Source organism: Sinohyriopsis cumingii, chromosome 13 (genome assembly GCF_028554795.1).
Source record: "Sinohyriopsis cumingii isolate HCF-2022 chromosome 13, ASM2855479v2, whole genome shotgun sequence".
Taxonomy (NCBI): domain Eukaryota; kingdom Metazoa; phylum Mollusca; class Bivalvia; order Unionida; family Unionidae; genus Sinohyriopsis; species Sinohyriopsis cumingii.
Genome location: NC_142973.1, coordinates 34,945,281 through 34,964,161, shown reverse-complemented (window position 1 = coordinate 34,964,161; position 18,881 = coordinate 34,945,281). Strand labels below are relative to the sequence as shown.

Sequence of the window (18,881 nt, the reverse complement as noted above, 5' to 3'; positions counted from 1 at the left end):
AATCATGGATGACTTGTAACAAGCTGCAGATGAATGATGATAAAACTGAGGCCATTCTGATCACAAAACAAAGACTTTCTCATTCACATCCTTTACCTAAAACAATAAATATCAGCAACGCCAACATTAAATTCACACAATCAGTACGAAACCTAGGTGTTACTCTGGACAGTACTCTCACATTGCACCAACATGTCATGAACATATGCAAGGCTGCATATCTTGAGCTGAGACGCATCAGCTCAATTCGCAAATATCTTTCAGTTGATGCAACTAAAACACTTGTGTGTTCATTAGTACTTTCAAGACTGGACTATTGTAACTCAGTTCTCTCTGGTTCATCTCAATATCTACTCCAGAAACTTCAAAAAGTTCAAAACACAGCTGCTCGGATCATAGTGAGAGTACCACGATCAGAGCACACCTCCCCGCTGCTCTGTACCCTACACTAGCTATCCGTTCGATCCAGAATCAAACACAAAATTTGTTCTCTGTGATACGTTTCACTGTCGGACTCTAGTCCAACATACCTATCTGACCTCACCCATGTGTACACACCAGCAAGATACTTACGCTCCTCTTCTGACAATCGTATACTCATTATTCCAAGTATGAAAACAAAGTCATATGGACAGCGTTCTTTTGCATACCAGGGCCCAGCAACGTGGAATGAATTGCCAAATGAACTTAGACACAAATACACAGTGATCACATTCAAGAGGGCTCTCAAAACTCACTTATTTCGACAGCAAGAACAAACTTAAAGACCTAATAATGTTTCCTACCTGAAATATTCTCAGCATGTTTTTTTTTTATTGAATGTTTTTCTAATTTCATGTTGTTTGTTTTTGTAATAATATTATTATGTTTCTTATCTTATAGGTGTTGTCTAAAGTTGTAAAACGCTTAGAGCTTCGAAAGATTAGGCGCTATACAAAGTCCTCATATTATTATTATTATTATTATTAGAACGGTGAACTATCCGGAACTGGAAAATTTATGTGGGCATGTGCATTGGAGCTAGGGGAGGTAATTTTAGGCGCTACGATCAGTAACTCCGTTGTAACCGTGAAACCCCCTATACTGAGTAAAAAATACCAACATTTTTATTTTGCAGTTTTACACATTTGTATTGTCATAGATCGATATAGAGTGACGAGGAACATATAAATTGATATCAAATTTGTCATAGTCGGTGGTTGTATAGATCATTTTCAGATACTATTTTTAGCTGGCTAAACCTATCCCATAGCCGCATCCGGTAGGGTCATGAGCATTTGACGTAGGGCAACTCGAGTGGCCTACACTTCTTACATGAATGGAACATGTGTCATTATTATAGATCTCCGCAGATAGCAGTATACAATAATATGTCAGCCCACAAGTACATGAGTTGAACTGCACGTTTTCATCAAGTATTTTTAACAATAAATGATTATCTGTTGCTTTATGTTATTGCATCGTGACTCTCAAGTATAATACGCCCCGCCTCCCCCCCCCCCACTTTATGACTGCATGGTAATGAATAAACCGAAAATAAACAAGTTAACTTGTCTAATTAGCAGCAAACAATGAACACCAAAGGCGGCACATCACATATTAAGCAGATTCCTCAAAGATTTACAATTTAGTTAATAAATTAAATGGAAATGAATGTGAATCCCAAAACTGCTTACGATACATTGGATTGGCTAAGGAATTTACTCTCTCTCTCTCTCTCTCTCTCTCTTTCTCTCTCTCTCTCCTTAGTTTTCTAATTCCTTGAACAAATATGGATACTAATGATGTGTTAACTCATCCTGCTATACATTTGCAATGGTCAGTTGCAACAGTACTATCAGCTATGTGTAATCCGTGTTGCTTCTTGGATTGGGCTTGGGATCTGATTACGCTGGCATTGATAATGCTGTGTTCACCTGTACGCATCCATCCACTATGATATTAATTATATGCAACAAAGGGATTTGTAAGTCATCCGGGTTTTCGCGGGTATATAGTGTTGAAGAGTCATCTAAATACACGTAGATTTGTACAAATTTTAATTCTGGTCACACAGGAAAATCGTCCACCCACCCCTCTCCTTTCAGAAACGGATCATCCAACTTTGTAAGTCCTATCCAGGACCGCGGACAGGGTAGAACAAATTACGGGGTACCACAACGGTTAGGGGATCCACCGTGGTTTCAATTTGTGATTCATTGGGGCCTACTGGATAATTTTTCCTAGGGCCTACAAATCCTGTCCGCTGTTCTGGTCCTCTCTGATGCTTTTTGTGCTCATATCTACATTTCTTTTTTAGGCAGATTACTGAACTATTCACTCGTGATTTTTAAACACACTATTTCTGTGTACAGCTATCAACCCTTTACAAATTTGGTTTAAGCTTTCTTCACGAACATACGCTATGTTAATGACAATCGCTTAAAAGTTGCCCTACGTTGATTGCGCTTGCGTTAAATATTGGAGTGGAAAAAACCAAATTCGACTTCCTGAAAAGGTCTATACGATTGGTATGACTTTTTTGCCTATACGAAAACGTTTGTACAGGAAATCATTAGGTGCGCGGACGGAGAAATTAAGACGTATTTAATAAGACAATACACACGCTATATGCTGTTGGATTTCTTGAATTCTATGCTTGAAATCTATAGTATTAGCATCGAAATATGTGGCACCATCGCAAAACGGCAAAGGTAGAGGCACAGGTGCTCGACGCGAGCATGATGTTGAGAAGAAGAAAAAACAATAATCTGAAGAAAAAAATCATACAGAGGGATAAAAACATTTAGATTACCCCCATGACCTTTTCTGACATAGGACCCTCTCTATCATAATATATAAGAGAGAAGGTACGTAACTTCCAAATTCTTCGTTCCACCCATGACCCTCGATTTCTTTCTGATATTTCCGTGTTTAAATTCACACGACCATACTATATGGCTTGTTTTACTTCTGAGATAGTTTTATATTCATCAAGCTATCATTGGCTTTTCTGCGTTGTACAAACTGAAGTTACGGGCTCCGAGACGTGCGATTTTCGCGAATTTTTACTGCTGAGACAAGTCCGAGCTCATGTGACTACGTATAACTTTTTGAGCCAGTCATATTTCGGCGTTGACGTGTGTGCCGCATAGTTCACCTGTTTTGAAAATAGAGTCGCTTGTATACGATGCATGTGAAGTGAAGAAGACAATGTCTAATTCTTCCATGAAACAGGATTCCTAAATTTGAATGGAGTTAGTGGTAAGTAAAATCTTACTTTTGTATCTACCACTGTTCTGTAAGAAAAGAAGGGATGTATCGTAGAGTCGCAAATATGATACATTTAATTCTTTTTACCGGTTGTCACGGACGGATAAATGAAGACGTACTTAATACGATACATACACATATTATATACTGTTGGATAGCTTGAATTATATGCTTCAAATCTATAGTATTAGTATCGATAGCATTGTGGCAGCATCGAAAAGAGGCAAGGGTAGAGGCACATAGCATGGATAAATAGATGGGTAAAGTTGCTCAACATAAGCGATACTGAGTATAAAAAAAAACTGGAAAGCATTAGGCGAACGGACAAACAAATGAAGAAGTAATTAATAACATATCTACACATATTATATAATGTTGTACAGCTTGAATTATATGCTTTACATCTATTGTATTAGCATCGAAATATGTGATACCATCGCAAAACGTCGTGGGTAGAGGCACGTTGCAACGATATGAAAATATGTAAATTCGCATAGGATACTGATTAAAAATAATATTTAAAAAAAAAAACTATTTTGCATTTTAACACATTTGTATTGGCATATATCGATTTAGACTGATGAGAACCTTATAAATTGATATCAAATGAAGACTTGATTAATAAGATACATGCACACAGTATATACTGTTGTATAGCTTTAATTCTTTGCTTTGTTGGCCTCCATCACAGCATATAGATTTGCTCGCCGGAAGAGCGTTGCATCACGGTCTCCCTAAACACAGCAATGTATAGTAATGGACAGTAATGTAGACAAAAATACTGTAATGTAAGAGAAGTTGTAGGAATGGAGTACATTCAATAAAGTAGTTTTAAATAAGATTTATATACAGACATTTACTATTAACAGAAAAAGATTCAGAAACATATTCACGTTTAAATGCTGCATTCACACCTGTCGCAAGTGTCTTTGATGTCCAATTTAGCTGCACATAGAATCTAGTAAGTTGAGCAGGCAGTGTCATATATGGCCTAACATAACATAATGATCGTTTAACGACATAATGTGAGATGTAACGGTCAATGAACATTAATATAATTGAATAGAGGTATCAATAATATTATTACCTACAGATTTGAATTGATAAAATTATATATGAACAATAGTGCTTGTTACCAACTTTCGCTAATGTTTAAACAGTGATCTTTAATGTAAATAATTGGCCTCAAGATGAAAAGAATGAGAAGGCTGCAATAGACATATATTCCTTATATGTATAAGAAGGTTGTATTGAAACCAAAAAATAATTTTCTATTCACTGTTAAAATTCTCAATTTTGTGGACGTTTGTGATATCAGAATGGTAAAAGGAAAGAGCAAGAAACAGTTTCCTTGCCGTGACTGTAAGAAAGCTTGTGAGTCGGGCTTTCTTTTATGTCAGGTATGTCTTCTTTTGGATTGCTTATACATTGTTAAGTTTCTATTTAACGATCGTTAATGTACATCATTATTATATTCTCCCTGCAAATTCTTTGAGCTGTCAGTGCAATCATTCGTTTAAATATGCAAACCTCCTGTTATCTGTGTTTGACATTAAACAGCACCTACATGAAATTAATAAATGCCAATAAAATGTATCAGTTGTTGCCATTTATAATAAACACGCTCCTTCAAAAATATGCTATAAAATGTGAAAAGGAAAGATGAAAGAAGCAATTAGAGTAATAAATAAATATCATGTCCCCAAGCGTATATATGTCCTGTTTGTGTAATGTTAACAACATCACATGTAAGAAATAATTAATAACAGTACCTTTCTTAAATTGAATTACAATTGGCAATATTAATTGCATTTTATCATTAATTTATTATCGGATTGATTAATGTATGTAACTGATCGCAAAATGATGATTTTTAGTCTTTAAATAAGCATTCTATCTTTCTCTCTTATAATTGAATCTTTGATAAGAAAATTTTACCAATTCGACGTTATTTGTTGCCGATTGCATACCGGTATGTATTCTTGAAAATGGTCAATGTAATGTAGTAAAATCAATTTAAAGGAAGAAAATGTACTGAATGTCATAATAATATTTCGGGTGATGAATTTCATTACCTCAATACTACATGTTCTCTCCACCCCACCCCCCTTTCTCTCTCTCTCTCTCTCTCTCTCTCTCTCTCTCGTCAGATGATACATGATAAGCATTAGGTGTTTAACTGTATTAATGTATTATGCTGTGTCTGTATTTTACTGTATTACTGCATTTTACTGTATTAATGTATTATGCTGTGTCTGTATTTTACTGTATTAATGTATTATGCTGTGTCTGCATATTATGTCTGTATTTTACTGTATTAATGCATTATGCTGTGTCTGTATTAATGTATTATGCTGTGTCTGTATTTTACTGTATTAATGCATTATGCTGTGTCTGTATTTTACTGTATTAATGCATTATGCTGTGTCTGTTTTACTGTACTAATTCATTATGCTGTGTCTGTATTTTACTGTATTAATGCATTATGCTGTGTCTGTATTTTACTGTATCAATGCATTATGCTGTGTCTGTATTTTGCTGTATTAATGCATTATGCTGTGTCTATATTTCACTGTATTGATGCATTATGCTGTGTCTGTATTTCACTGTATTGATGCATTATGCTGTGTCTGTATTTCACTGTATTGATGCATTATGCTGTGTTTGTATTTTACTGTATTAATGCATTATGTTGTGTCTGTATTTTACTGTATTAATGCATTATGCTGTGTCTGTATTTTACTGTATTAATGTATTATGCTGTGTCTTTATTTTACTGTATTAATGTATTATGCTGTGTCTGTATCTTACTGTATCAATGCATTATGCTGTGTCTGTATTTTACTGTATTAATGCATTATGCTGTGTCTGTATTTTACTGTATTAATGTATTTTGCTGTGTCTGTATTTTACTGTATCAATGCATTATGCTGTGTTTGTATTTTACTATATTAATGCATTATGATGTGTCTGTATTAATGTATTATGCTGTGTCTGTATTTTACTGTATTAATACATTATGCTGTGTCTGTATTTTACTGTATTAATGCATTATGATGTGTCTGTATTTTACTGTGTCAATGCATTATGCTGTGTCTGTATTTTACTGTGTTAATGCATTATGCTGTGTCTGCATTAATGTATTATGCTGTGTATGTATTTTACTGCATTAATGCATTATGTGTCTGTATTTTACTGTGTTGATGCATTATGCTGTGTCTGTATTTTACTGTATCAATGCATTATGCTGTGTCTGTATTTTACTATATTAATGCATTATGCTGTGTCTATATTAATGTATTATGCTGTGTCTGTATTTTACTGTATTAATACATTATGCTGTGTCTGTATTTTACTGTATTAATGCATTATGATGTGTCTGTATTTTACTGTGTCAATGCATTATGCTGTGTCTGTATTTTATTGTGTTAATGCATTATGATGTGTCTGTATAAATGTATTATGCTGTGTCTGTATTAATATATTATGCTGTGTCTGTATTTTACTGTATTAATGCATTATGCTGTGTCTGTATTTTACTGTATTAATGCATTATGCTGTGTCTGTATTAATATATTATGCTGTGTCTGTATTTTACTGTATTAATGTATTATGCTGTGTCTGTATGTTTTGCAAATCATCCATGTTGTAATGACTCAAGTTTTTTAAATAAATGATGTCGGTAATAAGCTCCCTTGAACTAGTGTTGAATTGTTGATGTTTAGTCAACAAAAGCCAGATTTACGATAGCTTTTCGTAACGGAATGGAATAATTTTGTTGCGAAAGTTAATGTAAAGGTAAGCGCTATTTCATCTTGGAATAACCGGATCAAATCAAACTCAAGTTTTGACACTTTATTAATTCTTATGTATATTGGTTTTATCAAAGTCGGATGAAGCAGTAGGCTATTCTCATCTTAACGAGGTCATCTATTTTTGGAGTTCATCAGTTAACAAAGGATTTAGGTCAGCCTATCGACCCTTGACTACGTTGTGCGCAAAGTAGCCAAGTTTGAACAGCGCAAATTACCGTATATACGCTACTAACTACTAGTCTATATCATCTATATTGTATATTCTGTGCAAAGCTTCTTTAAGTGCATTCAGGTGCAACTTAACTACAAACCCTAAATAGTGAATCTGCGACCTTCACTCTGTAACAGCTAAAATGGATCCAAATCTTGCAAAAGTTGACACGGAATTACGAGAAAAATACACATCCTTGATCAGTGATCTCTCTCTTGAAGAATTATGCTGCTTCAACAAAATTCAGTACAGAGATATGATCTGTGCCGACTTGTGTATTCATTTACCCAATCATAACAAGACGTCTCTTGAAAGCGCAGCACAGTACATCAGTAACATGCTCAACAATGAGGTACAGCGTTTAAAAGCTCGAAAACGGAGGCAACAATCAACCAAATCAATACGCCAGAAAGAAAAAGAATCAATCCCAGCCAAAAATCCTTCTTGCACATTCAAAGAAAGTGATAACCCTAATTTAGAACAGGAAGAAGACGAACCAGATGATAATAGCATTGTTGCATATTGCTATACCCTGAACGAAGAACAGAACGAACCAAGCACTGGAGACGACAGTATAACACATTTGAAACAGACATATAAAACCTCAAGCAGTGTCTTGACGAACCCGGACGAAAAAAACACAGAAGCTGTGGCTGATAATGAGTATAATTGTAGTTCTGACTGTAAAGCAATAGGCAAGTGAAAAACAAAATTTAAAAATATGACAAGGTGTAACATTTGCATGTCTTGGTATCATGATACTTGTTTTGGTATTAGCAGAACAGACCCAATAGGATTCTGGCTCTCTACTCTGTGTAGAAAAATGTCTAAAGACCTTAGAACGATTCAGGTTTCGGTAAATGAAATGCATGCTTGTACAACGGTCATTTTAAACCAAACACAAATTCTGTCAAACAGAATGGAATCAAAATTTGCAAACATAAACGACCAAATATCCAGCATCACAAAACGCATGGCTGTGTTCGACAAAATCAACCTCACTACAACTTGAAGAAATCAAACAGCAAACACTAGATGCCAAACTTGAAACAAATAAGAAGACAGCTTTATTGTTGAACAAAACACAAAATGTAATCGAATTGATAAAAACTAATACAAAATACCCAAAGTCAGGTAATAAAACGGCCAATAGCCAGACGGGCAGGAGTCAACCAAGAAATGATAAACCAACACGAGCTAATGAAAGATACGAACACCCTCAAACAGATCAAAATCGACTTAGTCGTTCTCTTCCAAAACCGAACAAAGACACTGATTGTAGGATCATCTCTCCTGAAAGGTATCAACACCAGAGGACTTTCACGTGAGGTACATGTGAAGCCATACCCTGGAGCCACCAATGACAGTCTCAAAAGAGAACTGAACAAACTTGACCTAGATAATTACCATACGATTATTGTACAAGTAGGTGAAAATGACGCCGATAGAGATCTGGAAATAAACCAGTTTGAAGTCAAATACATGTCCCTCATCAACCAGTTGCTAGCCCAGGTAGACAATGTCGTTATATCTGGCCTTATTCCAAGATGTGACGTGGATATGACGCAACATGATTACATGCTCATAAATATTAGCAGATCCTTCAACCTGCCATACGTATCAAACCATGACAGCGTTTTGCTAGCGTCGGTTCAGCTACCATCTAATTTCGTTCACCCTGACCTGATCCACCTGAAAGATGCGGGCATAGCAAACCTATTGAAAAATATACATAGTGTTACTCCTGTACTCAAAACAACACCTACCAACGTGAGTAAGCACTACCAAACCGCGCAATACCAACATAGGCAACAGAAAAGCCACAGACTTGCAATGCAAGCCCGTAATGGGTGGGAACAGAAACATCATCATAACACACAGAGTACATGGCATGGTTATCGAAGAAGACTCGAACGTTATACAAGGCCTTGAAAAAGTGACACTTCGATCATACAACAGTACGCACATGACAGACGTGGCGTACCTAACTATAATTATAACCATTAGGTATGTCCATCTAGGTACAATGATTATTATACATATACCTCAATCAATAATAATTATCATGTTTTTGGAGATATTTGTTCCGACTGTCTCTCTGTCCAAAGTACAAATTCTAATTGTACATGCCAAGGTTACGAGGTCTCTCCCTCGGATTCGGGAATAACTAATAAATCTGTCTTCATTCCTATAACGACTGAGAAAAATATAAACTGTACATCCTTTGGTCTGAAAAAGAAAGGTTTGCAACTTATCAATATCAATGTTAGACACATCTTACCAAACAAAGATCGGTGAACTAAGACTAATGATACAAAATGAACCCAACCTTGCAGTATTGGACTATGCGAAACGTTTCTAGATTGCAATGTACCTGACAGTGCCATCTCTATTAGCAACTTTTCTTTGGAAAGACGAGATCGACCACAAGGCATAGGAGGAGGGATAGTCATGTACGTTTCAAATAACTTAACATACAAGAGAAGAACAGACTTTGAAAATTCTACTATTGAATCAATATGGATCGAGTTACGTTTCCTCAATAGTAAATCAATCTATATCTGCTCAGCATTCCGACCCACAAACTCCCTCTCCTCATGGACTGACCAATTTGAACATGAGTTAGAGGCTGCTTTATCTTCCAACAATGAAGTAATTATCATGGGAGACTTTAATATTGACCTCCTCTCTGATACTAAAACTAAATGGCTACATGTGATACAACTACACGACCTTACACAGGTAATAAATGCTCCGACAAGAGTAACAACCTGTACTTCTACTCTGATCGACCACATCTATACTACCCATCCAACCAATATCTACGAGATAAACGTACCATGTTTCCCTATTAGTGATCACTATCCTATACGTGCAACTCGTAAGCAGCAGAACGCAAAGAAAAACAACATACACTTTTACATGCAATACAGATGTTTCAAAAACTTTGCTGAAAATGAATTTCTCACCGAACTATCACAAAACATTAACACAGTATATTTCCGTAACATAGACCCAGATTATGACTTGTCTATCTGGAACCACTGTTTTCTTACTATCCTAAATAAACACGCCCCAATACGCATCAAAAGAATTAAACGATCAAAACAACCAGAATGGTATACTAATGAAATCGCAGAGGCACAACGCAAACGAAACTACTACCATAAATATAAAGACTTTACAAACTATCGTTTGTGGCGGAACAAAGTCAAATCAATCATTGTAAAACACAAACGCTCCTTTTTCAAAGAAGCCATCGCATCAAACTCCGATAACAGATCCATCTGGAATCACTTACGAAATCTAACTTCAACGAAACCTGCGCCTCTAGCTCCATGTGAAATTATAATTGATGGCACTAATTATACTGATGAGCTCGATATTGCAAAACAGCTGAACCATTTTTTTTACTAATATCTCCCAACGCTTGACAGGTCTAATAATACACAGCCTAATTTAGACAAACTTACTTAATTCGTGCATGAAAGGGTACCCGATCATGTTAGTTTCAACATTCCCTTAATAACAATAAATGACACTCTTGATATTCTAAATAAACGTTACACAAACAAATCAGATGGTCTAGATGGAATTCACCCCAAAACTCTGAAAATGTCGGCTTTATCAATCTCAGAGTCGTAGAAAGAAATAATTAACTGTAGTATCACTTCCTGTAAATTCCCGGAGTCATTGAAGTTAGCAGAAGTATTCGCAATTTATAAGGGAAATGAAAAGAATGACCCATCCAACTATCGACCCATATCTGTTCAAACCGTGCTTTCAAAAATTATTGAAAAACATGTCAGCAAGCATATTTTCAGATATCTTGACAAGTACCAACTCCTCCATAGATCTCAGTCAGGTTTTCGAAAGAATCATTAATGTCAAACTGCAATGACAAAACTTATAGACCAATGGCTACTAGTAGTAGAATCAGGCGAACTTACTGGCGCAATCTTCATTGATTTTAAAAAAGCATTCGATTTGGTTGACCATTCGATGCTCATTAAAAAACTTTCAGCCTACAAGTTTTCTCCAAACTCAGTTGCCTGGTTCATGTCGTATCTCACAAACAGACACCAGGTTGTTTGAACGGGTAAATATATATCCGAACCAAATCATATCTTAAGTGGTGTTCCTCAAGGATCTATATTAGGGCCTCTTCTTTTTTAACTATTTATCAATGACTTAGCCTCGTATCCAGCGCACACTAACACATATATTTTCGCTGACGATTCTGCATTGCATTTATCTGGTAAATCTCTAGACTCCATTAAAAATAAACTTCAAATCGACCTCAACAATATATCAGTTTGGTGTCATCAAAACAAAATGCATATTAACATCTCTAAAACGAAATGTATGACAAGTGGAACAAGGCAGCGTCTATCTACTAACATGGATTTACTTCTAACTCAAAATGGCTTAGACGTATCTATTGTCAAAAATCAAAATCTTCTTGGTATCTACATTGATGAACACCTCAGCTGGAATGCGCATTTCAATCAACTATGTGCAGTGGTAGTCAAAAGAATAACTGTTAAAATTGCTTTCGAAATTTCTACCCCCACAATCACTTGAAATTTATTTTTCGGGTTATATACTACCACTGATAGATTACGGCTGTACCATATGGGGAAACACATCAAATTATAATCTGTCCAGAATTGACAGACTCCAGAAAAGGGCAGCCCGAATAATACTGAAACTTCCTGTTATGACTCCCTCAAATGTTTTGTTTTCACGTCTGCAATGGTTACCTATACAAAAACGTATTCTTTATTTTAAAGGAATCATGACATACAAGTCTTTAAACGTTCTTTGTCCAGATTATATCTCTAACATAATTGAACTAAGATCATTGGGGGAGCGAGGGAGGAATGTATTTAAGAAAGCACTGTCATACCAGCATGGTCTACTAAAATAAAGACCACACTCTTTCCTTTCTCCTTGTTGCTCAACACATCCATCCATCCATCCATCCTTCCTTCCATGCCAGACATAAATTGATATGGATATGGGTGGGTGTAAAGGATATATCATGATACCTGAATTTATTTCATATTACAATTTCAACTTTAACATGCAGTCTGGATAGTCACCATGGCCAATGCAATTACCATAACCTTTGCAATACTGCCTATTATTGTTAACGGATTGACGGTCTAGAATCAGATGATCCACATTCACACACAAACTATTATGGCATAAATAGGATGCATCTAGCTCCTTTGGTATAGTCAGACTTCTCAACTTCACCATCAGTGCCAGTCTGTGAACATGTTTTTTCTTCCAAGTGTTTGTGACAGGATCCTAATATGACAATAGGCCATATAATCCACTGGCTGTTACATTTCCTGTCCATATTTTATAAACACTATTATGTGCTATTACAGAATGTAATGAGATTTTCGCTGACAAGCTTTGAAAAAAAATCCTCCATTGCAACTTCTATATGGTGTAGGAATACATTGCAGCTAATAATAATGAGTGTCATCTCCAACAGATACAATTTCTGTGAATTTATAGGGAAAAATTTATTTTTAAATTTTTAAATTTTTGAAATTAATTTGTTTATAAAAATAATTAATTTTTTTTATTTTAATTATATTTTCTGATTGCTAAAGTCAATATACACATGGTGTGAAATCTCATGTGTCTATCATTAATAATAAAAAATTTATAGCGATTTAAAGTTGAATCAATGCTGCCCTGACAGGACATAGAACACAATTAATTTTACTATATGTTCTCTACATTTGTTTCTCAGTACTGACCTTTCCACTGTGTGACAATCAATACAAATCATATGTTAATCTAAAATACCTTTAAAGATGACTTCACGGTGAAGTTCTCGTCAAAGGTTGACCTGCTCTTTTTTGAGATGCTGGACTGTCAACATAGCAGCATGTAAACAGAACACAGATTTCACTTCCGGATCATCACCAAGGCATTATAACTCACTGTGCACTGTCGCCGAAATAGACACAGACAACAACACCCTGAGCTCTTATTCTCAAGAATAAACAATTACCTTTAAATCCCTACCAAAAAAGCATAAATAAATTTCTTCTATCACCGCCAAAATGAGAGAGGGAAAAATGTTCTAAAAATAGACTAGAACAACATTCGTGGGTACTGAGCTGGAAGTATTAATTGTGACCCGATTCCTACTGTGTTTAGGGAGACCCATTGCATCATGGGTAAATTAGGGGAATTAATAATTCAAGGGACATAACAAATGTTATCGAACAGGCCTATACTGGTAAAATGAGAAAAGATTGCAAAGATAGAGTCTTTAGTCTGACTTGGCAGTATCAGCACCTATATTATTGGCAGTTTGTTAATTTGATTATTTAGATCACGTTGTTTTGCTTGTTTTGGCATTATTGGGTCTATTATTTGTACTTTTTATCAAAAGGTGTAAAAAAAAATAGCATCTGACAAAACGAGAGGTTACTGTGCTCGCTTGAGCTTGGTACTGACTTTACCTGCAGTGCAGGTTGCCTTTGAATCGATTCCGTCCTTCACAAAACAGTTCTGCTAATATTATGTTACTTATATATATAAAAAAAATATAGCAGATCCTGCATCCATTTCATTCAATATAAATGACTGTATATTTCATAGCGAAAACGGGCATTTCTTACGTGTTTAAATCAGACCTTGTAAGCACTTCCTGATTGCCTCATGTCTTCTAACAGAGTATCGGTTCGTGTCTAGTCCTACATGTAAGACCTTGATGCTGATATTTATGTTTTTGACGCCCAAAACATAAACATCAGCGTCAATGTCTTACATGTAGGACTAGACTTGATTTGAATTACACGAGCCGTTGGATTTCTGTAAAGTGTTGTTGTATTCAGCAATATTAGCCATTTCATAATCATGTAACTTGGTAATATAAACACTGCCTCCACGAAGAGCGCAATCCAATTTTACTTTATAATCCGATTTTGTTTAACAAAATTTAAAACAGTATGGTCAGAACGTTTAATCTGAGCCATAAATATGCAACCCAAACATTAATAGCGCCATTTGTTTTTTAGCAGTGTCTGGTACTAACCTATGGCCCAAAAATATATGTCACGTAACTCCTGATACGTTGGTTAAATATTTCCATTCCGTCTTGTGTAGAACCGTAATCTATTTGGCAAGAAAAGGTCTGCTGAATATGTCGGCTTATCATTGTCTAAAAATTTCTTTTCCTTTCCTCTATGTTCTTCAGTGTTCAACAGCATCTGATTCATAGTCACAATGCAATCTATTAGCATCTAACACAGCATCAGCTGTATACTCCCCAAAAGCATGGCATTCAGTGGCATATTTTCTGGTTTATTATCTACCAAGTATTTGTTTTGGTCTACTATTTTTTGGTGGGTGTGGGTTTCCTTCAAATATTTTCATAATGCTGTTTACAATTGTTGCCGATCAAAATAAATTCTTTTAAGATAATGTAACTGTTAATCGCCATATACGGGATTAGAACATTTTTTTTTCAAAACACTCTCATATTTGTAAATTGACGCGAAATATGAAAAAAAAGATTTTACTAGCTCTTCAACACATTAACCAATTGTTTTTTTTTAAATACAAAATTGAATTGAATGACAAGAGGAAGGTTTCGTATTATTTTTCGGTTTGTGCTTTAATCTGAAGTTCATGACATTAGAAGTGGATAGTACTTTTCAACTAGATCCTGTTACTTTGGTCTAGATCCTGTTATTTTGGACTAGATCCTGTTATTTTGGACTAGATCCTACTACCTTAAGACTTGAGTCTCGCAATTTTGTAGCTACATGTCATAGCTCTACAATTATTTTAAAGTGTACAGATGTAATAGCAGCTCTGTCTGTATATAATGTTCATTTTTAAAGTCAAAAGTGTTTGATAAATTGGCTTTTCTAGGACAAATGCATTGAACCTACCTTTACAATTTGTCCAGATCCACGTGTAATTTGGTGTTGATTTATCTCCATAATTTTCTAATTTCCCCAACAGTAATACCATACTACTACTGTTTTTTTTTTGTTTACATTTTTGTTTTCTCGTCTTCTGTAAGGTTTCCTTTTTCTCAATTGTATTTGTAACCTTTTAAATCTGACTGTGCTTTTCGCACATGCATTCTGCTTGATTATATCTCCAATGATAAGTATACCATTTTATTTTCTACTATAGGTCAAATGAAAGTTCCTTGAAAATTTCATCTTCTAATTGCTATTGTGGAAGATGTACTGGATTTTACATTGTCAAGATGCTTGACCAATTCTTCTCACATTAACCGATTTTGATAGAGTTTTAGGTAATATGTTTAATAAAAATTTTTACTGTGAGAACAGGATTTTAAAAAATGGACAGGAAAAATGCATAGTTTCTGGTGTAATTGCGCAAGGCGGGAGTGCAACATGCACGGGTACTATACTTTTTGTAAAAAAAATTAAGAAAAGCTTAAAAGCTTACATGTTTGCATCCAAAATTATGTGATTGTCATTCTCCTTTATTTTATTGTACATATTGTACTATTTTGCAGTGTTATTGTTAAATTTGCATTGTTCGTTAGTTTGTTTTTTTACTTTTATGCTATGGATTATGTAAAATTGTATTTGGTAGCCGAACTTGTCCAAATTCAAGTCCAGCTTCTTTCTGACCAGAATCATTGATCTATTTCATTTTGTAAACAACTAATACCTTGTTGATATTTCTCTGTGAGTGTAAGGTAAATATTATGATATCTATCTTGGTCTTTGTCAAGGACATTATGTTTACCATGTTCTTTAATATAATTGTATTAACAGACCATGTCTAATTATAGCATGGACTGTTTTGGAAACGAACTTTTGTCTTATATCCTGGCTTTATTATGTGTCTTATTTTTTATTTTAAATATACTCTTGTTTATCAGGAAATTATTTATTCGTTCTATAAGTTCTTGAGGTAGAATCATTTGCTGTCTTCAGTGTTTGATTCGGGCTGAAATTATTTAATTCGCAATATTTTGGGGAAATACAAAGGGCTCTATAATATTTTAGGAAAGAGACATTAACTGGGAATTATAATGAATTAAAACAATGAAACATTTGATAATATTACTGTATTTCAACAAAATACTTTTGGCACGTCATTACAACTAAGACCATTGGTACATAATTACATTGAAACTACTGGTCAGTACAGGCACATCAGCACCTTCAGCATTGGAAATTATTTGGAATACCACTAAAGTATGTTCAGAATTTGCGGTAGTAATTATATGATTATTCTGGATTTAATTCTAAATACCGTAAGTTATTTTTACATTTTTACATTATATTCTACTGAAAAAAATTGCTTCTTGAATTTTTTTTAAAAGCTTGTTGCTTCACCGCCTTTTCTATATTATTTTATTTTAAAACCATGTAGTCGTAATTACACTTTGTAGTTTTATATTTTTTATTTATTTTTCAGCATTTTTAAAGGTAAATAGAATCAAATTATTTTGAATGTTTTCTCTTTTGTTTCTTTATTAGTTTCAGTCATGCGTTTTTTCCTGTGACACATTCTAGAACCTCTTGTAAATCCTAAATGTTATGTGTCTCTTAACACTTCTCCATATCCTTTTTCTTCAAGTCTACCTATTTCTAAACGACAAGGGAACTAATATGTACTCGTTTACATCAGGAAACTATCCCATTTCAGTAATTGTTTCTAATTTTTAATTCAAACAATGCACATGCAGTGACCAACACTGGCCAGGAGCGGTGGAGAGTTGTTTATCCAAAAAGCAAGAAAGGGATGGAGGCTGTTGTAAAGCCCTGCAAAGTAGACCCAACCTTTGGTAAGAATTTTACTAAATATGTTGGTGGCATATCTGTTATGTGCTTTATCCTCCTTTTTTATACCAGAGTCATTGTGAATAAGCTGCTGTCACAATTTCTCGGGGATGATTGATGCCAACTGTAGATTGACAATAGCCAATTTTAATGTATTAATGTAATGTCCAGTGTAAACAGGTGATCATTGCTGGATTAAGGCATTGTAAGCACTGAAAATAGTATGTTACCCACCGCCTACAAAATGTGAAACTAAAAAAAAAAACACTATTAAAAGCTAAAAAGAAAATTAAATCAAAATACATGGAGATCAAAATGGTCATATATAATTCATTAATTCCATCATCAACACTTAATTTGAATTTTTTCTGGAGCCACTGTTGGGCTGGTGCCTTAAGCATGTGCTTAGTGTGCTTAATGGGTAATTCGGCACTGCAAGTAATTAGAAGAAATAAAGTAATCTCTAGTAAAATCTGAAATATAAATAAAATAATTAAATACATTTATAGTTCATGGAATAAATTTTATTCAAGTGCATTATGCTGGGACACGGGTTATTCTATCATTCGGAATAAATAATAGCTCAAAATTAAAGAAGTTTATTGATTTCATATCTTGGTACATTTTTATTCTTTAAGGTTACATTGCACTCCTGAAGCAGGCATTGCTGGGCTTGAGGCAGGACTTGCCTACATACACAGAAGCATACATGTTCATGAAAGGGGCATCTCAGTATCCACCACCACTCACAGCATCATATAAACAATTTTCAAAAGATGAACTCATCAAAAAGCACAAATCGCGCTTTTGGAAATCCTAGAATTTTTATGGTGTAGTATATATGAAGCCAACATATTCTTCTGAAGGAAAAGATTCTCTGATTTTTAAACAACACATGATGGAAGAACTTTACGGCTGTGTCTGCCTAGCCGATGCCAAATCCATGTGACAAAACTCCGATAAGCTATATGTCTGTATGTTCTGATAATAAATATAGAATGCACGTAAGAGTAAATTCATACAAGAGTTAGATAGTTCTTCTTTGGTAAATCATGCTGAATTGTACTTTTAGTCCTTAGGGTGAATTTCTTTTGATATGTTTATTTTATATAATTATTAATCTTCATTGAATACATACAGATTTGATACAAATCATCCTACATGTGAAATGACCCATATCATTATAAAATTGATCTATTTATTTGTTGTTTATTTACTGTGTTCTTGAAGACTCATTAAAGATTAAAGCTAGTTGATAAGCAAAATACATGTTTTTGTCATGATTGCAACACACACACACACACACACACACACACATATATATATATAAACACGATTTACGATGTATCCACGAGACCAAATAAGAACATACGTTTCGCTGACTTTTCACCTTAGGTTCGATCAAAATTCAACTTTTTCGGTGGGGGGGGGGGACTTGATGGGGGGGGGGGGACTTGACGGGCTTGTTTGTTTTCGTATATAGGCTACAGCAATTTTACAGCACATGCAAATTCGGGTGGGGTGATTTGCCCCCTCCCCCAATGACGTCCATGGTTGCTGCCTGAAAACATGTCTAATCATATTAATGATTAGACAGGTTTAAAATGTTGGTAGATTATGACATTATACAATTTTAGAGACCCTGCATGTGAATTAAGTGGAGGTAGGGTGGAACAGATTTTTCCTCTTTTTTAGCGTATTACAGCTGAAAGAATTAGTGTCAACGATTCTTGGGAAGATGAGAATCTCTCCCACCTCGAAAGGGAGAATGAGTGACTAGTCGATTGTATT

The 18,881-nt window shown here is 34.8% G+C and overlaps 1 long non-coding RNA gene across 1 annotated transcript; it reads left to right on the top strand.

Annotated features, from left to right (window-relative positions):
* Positions 1–3,141: 3,141 nt before the first annotated feature.
* Positions 3,142–18,288, top strand: LOC149785189 (uncharacterized). The gene is made up of 4 exons (XR_016413493.1): positions 3,142–3,243; positions 4,571–4,652; positions 16,997–17,095; positions 17,729–18,288. It is a non-coding gene; the product is annotated as an uncharacterized LOC149785189 (long non-coding RNA).
* The last annotated feature ends 593 nt before the right edge of the window (positions 18,289–18,881 follow it).